At 42.6% G+C, this 7,812-nt stretch overlaps 1 long non-coding RNA gene across 1 annotated transcript in view; it reads left to right on the forward strand.

Annotated features, from left to right (window-relative positions):
• The first annotated feature begins 507 nt into the window (after positions 1-507).
• Positions 508-7,812, forward strand: part of LOC101855360 — a 69,082-nt gene continuing 61,777 nt past the window's right edge. The window contains exon 1 of the long non-coding RNA XR_220806.3: positions 508-1,249. This is a non-coding gene — a long non-coding RNA (uncharacterized LOC101855360). The remainder of the gene's footprint in view (positions 1,250-7,812) is intronic.

Consider the following 7,812-nt stretch of genomic DNA (forward strand, 5'->3'; position numbering starts at 1 on the left):
AAAGGAACAAATACCAACTGAAAACTACCAAGCGACTAACCAATCCTCTTGGCAAAGCTCGCTAGGCTGCCTAAAAACGTTTTGGGTAAAACACATGCATGCAGTTTGTAGCTTTCATTGTCTGCTAGTCAACGCCAATACCTTTCCTTCCACACCAAAAGGCCTAAAGTAGGTAAAAGCACCTCAGAAATGGATATCTCCCCCGAGCTCAAACCGGGCTCTTAGGCGGATTGCTATTTATAGAGCATGCTCTTAGGAATGACAATCATAAAGACAGAGGACCAGGTTCTTACGTGGAATTTCCTAGGCGGGAACCACTGAATATATAGGTCTATGCTCATGCAAGATACGACTGTAGTAACCCAATTGAGTTAATCAGGAAAACTAGGACGCAGTTCTCAACCTTGTACGGCTGAAGAGAGTTTCGTTGCTCTCTTCTTGTGAGAAAAACCGACACCGCTCTCTATTGATAAGAACTCGGTCATGTGACACGATGCTTGTGTCTAAATATAGTCGACGCATCGCGGTAAAAGTGCCGTGCAACGTCGTGTCGAAGAGGTGTGAGTGAGTGCGATTCTTGCACAGTTCACTATGGATGTTTTGTTGTGGTAGTAAGCGAGTGAGTCGATGTAGCAAAAAGTAGCGACACAATTCTTTTCTCGTTTGAAGGATTGGAGGGTGCTGTGTTTATTTGTGGGGCTGCTTGGTGCCGGATTACTGTGTAAGTGGTACATTTATAAACAAGCATCCTCGCGTCAAGTTAACTGTGTGAGGTTGATGTGTTCTCAGCTCGCGTGTGTTCGTAAAGTAGATATCTAGATCTAGGGCACAGCGACACATGTTTTAACGTCGTAACAATTGTGTACGATACCGTGTGTAAGAGAGGAGAAGGGTAGGAAGGAATCCCGTCTCCCCCACTCTGGCCTTCCGAAGCTCTTTAATTTTAAACATTTTGCCACGAGATTCAGCATTACTGTGTTGTTGATGTTCAGTGGTGTGTGAAGTGGTGTGCTATGAGCGCTGGTGGCTCAGTTTCGAGTCATGATCTCGGGTGTTGAATCGAGTTCCAACAGCCAACAGGAGCCACTGTTTCAGCTTGTGTTACATTTGTGTTCGTTTATATGTGACTAGAGACGTTTAATTCACAAGGAGAACATCTTTTTTGATGTGGTCATTTTTGTGTGGATTATATAACATCGTTTTGATTTGCTGGAATTCCGCTGTCCCCTATCAGGAGTCAGTCTTGCACGTAAGTTTTTGTATTTGTTGTTTTTGTTCACCCAAAAGCAGTTCTAGAAACCCAACCCTGACGTGTTGGAAGATCTTGTAGCCCAGTTGTGTCGAACGACAGAATGTAAATAATAGGGGTGGTCTCTGAAAAGACTGTCGTGAGATTGTTTACAGAGGAGTTGACATTTGGTGACAGAACGGGCGATGAATATATATATATTATATATATTTTTTTTTAAATAGGCCTGTCTTAGACCGCAGTAGCTCCAGAGTTTGCTTTATATACGGTTTGGGATTGAGGTTTTAGAACAGCAGGCCTATAGAATTGAAATTTATAATAAAAAAGGTCTTGTCTTTTCTAAGTTAAAGAGACCTCTCGATGCGATGACATCGTGTAGTTGTTGCCTTCATTGTATAACAAAATCTTTGAAGTATGAAATCAGGAATCTTTCTGCTAAATTCAAACAGAGGATTTGAAATGTCCATATATTTGGTTAAAACGAACACTGGCCTTGAGAATGTTTTACATCAGTTGACACTGTCATGCCTGGGATAGAACGATGAAACTCGGGAATTGCAAAGTCATTTTGTTGCTTGGTAAATTTTGATTAAAGATAATTCAATTCTTCTTATTTATAAGTCATGTTGTATACCAAATAAGACGTCTTCTCCATCATGATAACAACTCCCTTGGCCGAGGTGTTCATTCTTGTGCAGCTTAGCAAGGCCTATCATTTTAGTCATGCATATTTTATCTATGTCGCGATGTATTTTACAGGCATACTATCGTCATTCATGTATGTTTTTCCTCTAGTTCTTTCAGCCAGGACTTATAAAGGAAATTGAAAAGAAGTTTGGGATGTTTGATGCCTTTCTAGAAAATCTATAAATCGCTTTAGAAACATAATATTCATTATGCTTACGTTCTTTCTGTACAGTTGATCTAACGACATACAATATGTCCTCTTTAAAGTATACCATGTGCACATCAGCTGAAATCTGTCTCCCTGCCTATTGCTTTGTCACTCATGATACTCATTGTCAACAGCCCATTTTAAGTAATCCATAAGCCACACAAGCTTTTCTTTCTTTAGCAGCTGAGACCCATTTTCACAAGACGAGTTTGGAATTCCATGAACATCCAACATAATCTCAAATTATTCAGTTCGTCATTGGCGTTACCGATTAGAATTCCAGAAGCCCAAACGCATTGTTTACCCCCCCTCCCCATCCTCCACACCCAACCTTTGCCTATCTATCCGAAAGTCTCTTCAACTTGCACACCTATCCTCTAAACACCATGACAACTGACAGTACCACACACACACACGCCCATACTTTTTTAGCTAGTGCAGCGGCACTTTTCTATTATATAATAATTATTTTTCGACTTTACGTTTTACGAACGTGCGCAAACACATGTTCGCAAACCTTTGGGCGCAAGCAGATACACGTGCACATATTATGGGTGCAAGCATACATACACGTGCACATATTATTATGGGTGCAAGCAATCATACTCGTACACACCCACATACAACAACTCATGTTAAGACATTATAGTACATGCACTGGTTACTATCATACGATTACGCATTATGATGCATGCAGACACAAACGTGAGCTTGTCCACACGGACCTGTGACATACATTCCTTTTTAAACAGTTAAATACAAAGAGACCCAAATACACTCATTAAACTCACAGATTCTACAGACTCACGTATCCATTCATTAATAACGCCCACGCTCATGCGTATATGTATTTACATGCCTTGACACGCAAACTCACTCATTGCCTGTTGACATTCACAAACGCACACATTCACACACTCACACACACACACACTCTCTCTCTCTCTCTCTCTCTCTCTCTCTCTCTCTCTCTCTCTCTCTCACTCACACACACACACACACACACACACACACACACACACACACACACACACACACACACGCACGCACGCACGCACGCACGCACACACACGCATTCACACACACACGCGCAAACGCACACACATATATGCACACGCTCTAAAACACACAAACACACACACACATGACACTCCCAAAAACTAGCACGCCCTTGCGGCACGAAACCACACAATTTTGTCATCCAACCTAGATTTGGAACACAGCTGTGTCGCCCGCACGCACTGTCGCTCGTCATTAACATACTCAGCCTTTGCTGGTTTCTCGCTATCTTTTCCTTGCTCTGTGTTCAGTGTAAATGTCACGCCCAACACATTATTTTATTTTTAAATTGCACGTTTCTTTGTTTTCTCTTAAAAAAAATTATGTTCACCCACGGCATGCCTTTCAAGTTCCCCTATGGTGGCCACCTGTTGTGCGATCCTACAAGTATGGCTTTCGACTCACCCTCTGCAGGCTTTTCAATCAATAGGCTAAGGGGGCTATACAGTTTTTATTCTCCTAACGTCTAAACTCGGGGCCTTGCTTTCCTCATTCATGCGGTTTATGGCTGAGAGGAAAAACAGAACCTGTTCTCACGGCCTCCTGTAGAAGACAATCACCTATACAAACGACCACTTCTTGTCCTCTCTTGTTTTCAACGTTATAATAGCACTTTGTAAGGTGATAACCTGTCTAAGACGGCCACTTGTCTCCTCGAAAATTGGTGGTTATATCGGACAATTTGAACTAGAATCTAGGCATTCCAGGAAGATGCCAAAAATTATTGGCCAACTTTGAGATTCGAACCGCAGACTTCCCCGTGGCAGGTCGAGATCATTCTTTCTCTCTACCCCCCCCCCTTTTTTTGCCCACCCTTTCTCCATACTTCACTGCGGCCTTTGTATGTGTGTGATGCTTCTGTTTTGGAAAGGTCATTAATAATCATGTTTGTCAGGAAAAATTCAGGGCAGTATATTATCTTGTCTCGTAGCAGCAGTGAGACAGGTTTGAATATTCATACTACTCCACTGAAAAGGGAAGGGGTCTCTACCGTGAACTATATTTTTTTTTGGTAAGTGTTTCACGGCGTTCGCAACTACATAAGGTCATATGAGCGCACGGGACACATTTAAAAACTTTTTCAGTTGGTAGGAAATTTTGAATTTTGTCCGGGTGGCGGCCGAAGCCTACTCTTATCGATTTTAGACCACCAAGGGATCTTTAACGTGCGCAACTTGCGCACGGGCCCTCCGAGATTTTTCTCCCTTGTCCGAGAAGGCTAGGTGTAGATCTTTCCTACCAGAAGATCAGGGGTGTGGCTGAAAAACAGCAGTAAGAAGGCCAAGGAGTAACAGTAGAAAGGCTGCAGAAAGAGTCAGAAACCCAGAGAAGGGGGCAAAGAAGGTGTGGGGGATGAGGCAGAAAGAGGAGACGAAAGCAGACGACAGAACATTGCAACAGAGCAGGAAAGGAGGTGAAAGGAGACAATTTTAGAGAATAAAATTTTTCGCTCGCTACCCGGATTCGAACCCTGGACCTTTGAATGAGAGGCCAACACCTTTAAGGCCACGAGAGCCCCCTGATCTAGATCAGGCGTGGGCAAGTGTGGCCAAGTCGCAGACGGGATTAAACGATTTCAAATATCTCGCGGACCAAAGCAGGAAAAAAAAATCGGTGAAATGGGTTGAAAAACCCAATCCCTCAAAAGTTTGTTGATCTTGATTTTTTTGGGGTTTTTTTGTTACTTGGATGAAATATTTTATCCTGTGTGAATGAATTATTACTTTTCAGTGATCTTGTGATTGGTGTAAATCTCTCAGGTCTTATGGAATAGAGCGATATACAAATGCAATGTATTATAATTATTACAAAGAAGTACATCGACACAATAATGGTAATTTAGTGCTGGGATAAAATAAGACAGAGTAACAACAGAGGGAAAGTAAAGAAATAGGACCTACCAGTTGCGCCCTCCAACCACCTGCCTAAAAATGTGACACTCAACTTGTTTCATGTGATTAAATATTTGATAACTATTTCTTCCAGCTGAGTCGAAAAGTATTAGTTTTAAATTTCAGGATGGACCGTTTTGTTTTCATTGTATACTCACTGTGGGAAACAATCATTATTAATCACTGGTTCGACCCTCAGGCTAGACTGAAATTTACCGCGGACAGGATGTAGCCCGCAAGTGGCCGGAGCTTGACCATGCTTGCTCTTGATGAACTGATCGCTAAGAGACTTAGACTTAAAATCTCTTTTCGAAGTCGTTCTTCGGGTCCGTCCCTTCGTCCGTCCGTCCGTCCGTCCGTCCGTCTGTCTGTATGTCTGTCTGTCTGTCTATTTGTCTGTCTGTCTGTCTGTCTGTCTGTCCGTCCGTCCGTCCGTCCGTCCGTCCGTCCGTCTGTCTGTCTGTCTTTCTGTCTCTGTCTCTGTCTCTGTCTGTCTTTCTGTCTGCTGTGCTCTTTTCTCTCTCCCAGCCTACTGCCTCATTACTTACAGCTAACACATTAATACTTGAATGAAGAGACACCCACAATGGCACTTCGTGAAATAAAACACCATGTGACCATAACAGTGGTGGCGTCGGTGGCCCAGTGGTTAGGAGCCTTCGGGACCCGTAATCGTGAGGTTCGAACCACAGCTCGGTCCGACGACGTTGTGTCTTTGGGAAAGGCGCTTTACACGGATTTCCCATTTGGCTCAGTCCTTGCGGAGATGGACGTTAAACTCGGGAGATCTTGCTTCTTGATTAATTTTATTGTGTTTATAGGGACGTTAAACTTATACCATTTCACCATTTCATCATTTCACCATTTCACCATGACAGTGACCTCATCTTCTTAGGGTAAAATGTATGACGTGCTCTGCAAACCTACATATTCGAATTTTTATAAAGAGAAGCACGGTGTAACAATACTTAGTCTTTTGTTTATTATTATACTATTGCAGCGACAAGGGGTGTACCTAGGTAACGATTTATGATACTTAATGTTCTGAAAAGCAAAAACACTGGAAGAAAGATAGCGTTTATGTGTGGTTTGCTCGATATTGTGAGGATACAGATAACGCAAGCCGTTCAGAAAAAAGTCACATACTTGTATATACTCGTAAAATAATATCTTGTATCTAAAGAAGTGTGCAGAGCGAGATGGAGAGATAAAGAGGGAGAGCGGGCGAACGAGTGAGAGAGAGAGAGAGAGAAAGAAAGAGAGAGAGAGAGAGAGAGAGAGAGAGAGAGAGAGAGAGAGAGATGGGGAGGGGAATCCTTTGTTTCCTAATGTGCTTGTTTATCCGAGAAATTGTCCTCTCTCCCATTACCCTCCTTCCCATCCTCCCTTCTTAAATCTATAGAACCCCCCCCCCAACCTATCACGTGTGCAAATTCGGTGAAAACGAAATTTCTACTTTAGTAGCCAATACGGGAGCGCCAGCAGTGTATCCATGATCAAAGACTTCAAAGCCGAGCACAGCTCTGAAGATAATTTCGGAACCAAGCAGTTTTTCCCATCTGATCTGTCAAGTTTACGAAGCGACGTCTTGTCTCTCCCCCCCCCCCCTCCTTTTAAAAAAAATGTACGCGTTTTTTTTTTACGTCGCACCCCCGTCGACACAATTTAGATCATTTAGGAGGCGGGCTTCCGACCCTGCCTGTCAGGGTCAACCTGGGTTGAGAGGGATACAACCCAGCAGAAAGACCGAAATAATCGCAAACAGAAAAAAAGATTTCTACCCTTTCGGGAATCGAACACAAGTTACAATAAGCGGGTGGTTAATAGATGCTCTGGTGTGGTTTGCTCCCTTTTTCCGATTTAACACCTGTATGGACTTCTCTGTTGACATCAACCCCTTGGCGCTCATATGACCTTATATGCAGTTGCGAGCACCGTAAAAACTCTACTTAAAAAACACACGAAAGTAACATCTTTAAAAAAATGTGTCCTTATCTCTCTTTCTTTTCTTTGCACGTTATATCTAATCTTCGGGGCTTATATTATGACTTATTTGTGTTGCAAATGCCGTAAAACTCTTGCTAAAACAAAACTAAAAGCACTTCGCAGAGAAATTGTTGTGTTTGCTTTAAAGCTAAAGAAAAACCCAACATGATTTGAGTTCAGTCCTGACATATAAAACAAAAAACCCACAAGATTTTATAGATTTTTGAGTACTTTTATCAAATTGTACAAAATGTGGTTGCTTTTGCCGCTCCATGAAAGGAAAATCTTACAACCATGAAGCCTGAAAGCTGCATAAATAACAAAGAAAAGAGTTGGATTTTGGATTGGAATCCACAGGGTAAGAGATCAAGGAGAAGGCCACACGGAACCTAGAGAAGAGTCACAGAGAATGCTGTACAGATAAGAGAAGATAAGATAACATACATCTTTACTGTCCAGATCCTGGCACATTTGTTTGGTGTTTCACCACGCGCACACACACACACACACACACACACACACACACACACACACACACATACACACACACATACATACACACATACATACACACATATACGCCCTCACATACGCATACGCACGCGCATGTGCACACCCATAAACGTACTATGGGGGCTCTCGTGGCCTAGAGGTTAAGGTGTTAGCCTCTCATTCAAAGGTCCCGGGTTCGAATCCGGGTAGCGACCGAAAAATTTTCTTCTCTAAAATTG

The sequence above is a fragment of the Aplysia californica genome, unplaced genomic scaffold (genome assembly GCF_000002075.1).
Source record: "Aplysia californica isolate F4 #8 unplaced genomic scaffold, AplCal3.0 scaffold00466, whole genome shotgun sequence".
In the NCBI taxonomy this organism is placed as follows: Eukaryota; Metazoa; Mollusca; class Gastropoda; order Aplysiida; family Aplysiidae; genus Aplysia; species Aplysia californica.